Source organism: Chiloscyllium plagiosum, unplaced genomic scaffold (assembly GCF_004010195.1).
Source record: "Chiloscyllium plagiosum isolate BGI_BamShark_2017 unplaced genomic scaffold, ASM401019v2 scaf_6225, whole genome shotgun sequence".
Taxonomy (NCBI): Eukaryota; Metazoa; Chordata; class Chondrichthyes; order Orectolobiformes; family Hemiscylliidae; genus Chiloscyllium; species Chiloscyllium plagiosum.
In genome coordinates, this window is record NW_025212035.1 from 11,510 (window position 1) to 12,115 (window position 606).

A 606-nucleotide genomic window follows, 5' to 3' on the forward strand; every position below is an offset into this window, starting at 1 on the left:
AGTTGGTGAGGGAACCAACATGAGAGAAAAACACATACTTGACCTCATCCTCAATCTGTTGGTCGTAGATGCATCTGTCCATGATAGTATCGGTAAGACTGACTACTGCACAGTCCTTATGGAGACAAGTCCTACCTTCACATTGGAACAACTCTCCATTATGTTGTGTGGCACTACACAGGTGCTAAACAGGTAATGAGCAGATATAGCATCCAAAACTGTGCATCCACGAGTCCCTGTAAACCATCAGTGGTTTAGTTGTGCAACAGTTCAATTGCAACCTCCGAAATGGGACCTCTGAAATGTCCACCTGCTTCCTCAACTGGGGATTCCCCAGCACAGGGTCCTCAGCCTGGTCTGACCCATCTCCCAGACTCCGCTTCGGACCTCACCCCTCTCTTCTCTCCCACAACGGCAATATGGTCCCCCTTGTCCTCATCTATCATCCCACCAGTATCCACATTAGCTGCCACTTCTGCCACCTCCAGCAGGTTGCCACCAACAGTCACATATTCCTCTCTCCACACTTTGTCAGCCTTCCCCAGGGACCGTTCCACCCGGGGCATCCAGGTCGATTCCTCCTTCATTCCCAACACCAACCCCCCC